This window comes from Hemiscyllium ocellatum, chromosome 35, assembly GCF_020745735.1.
Source record: "Hemiscyllium ocellatum isolate sHemOce1 chromosome 35, sHemOce1.pat.X.cur, whole genome shotgun sequence".
Classification (NCBI taxonomy): domain Eukaryota; kingdom Metazoa; phylum Chordata; class Chondrichthyes; order Orectolobiformes; family Hemiscylliidae; genus Hemiscyllium; species Hemiscyllium ocellatum.
This window is the reverse complement of record NC_083435.1, coordinates 10,420,261-10,420,749: the sequence shown is the minus strand read 5'-3', so window position 1 is coordinate 10,420,749 and position 489 is coordinate 10,420,261.

Genomic DNA, 489 nt, shown 5'->3' with positions numbered 1-489 from the left:
TATGCACAATACCTATTCAGATTGTGTCAAAGTTTATGTCATTATAATTTTTATGGGAGTACACTGTCAAATTTGAAAATCGTTTCTTTAGTTAAATCAACATCTGTGATTCACTAGAATGAAAGCAAGGTTGTGAAAAAAATTACTTCATCAATAAATCCAAGAATCAGAGAGTAAACCTGTTGTCATTTTATTTCCAAATTTCTCCAAAATATGTATCCTTATACCTCACATTCCAACTTCACCAGGGTTATTTTAAAGTTCACTGTTTCGAGTTAGTCACCTGGAAATGATACCACATTTACTCTGGACCTTCAGTCGTTGCCACCTCAGGTACAGTCTTCGAGTCATAGATTGTTAAAGTCCTCTAGCATGGAGATAGGGTTTGTGCCGAACAAAATGTCTGTCCATGCTAACCCCATTTCCCTGCACTTGGCCCATATCCTTCTAAATCTTTCCTATCCATGAATTTATCCAAATGCCTTTTAA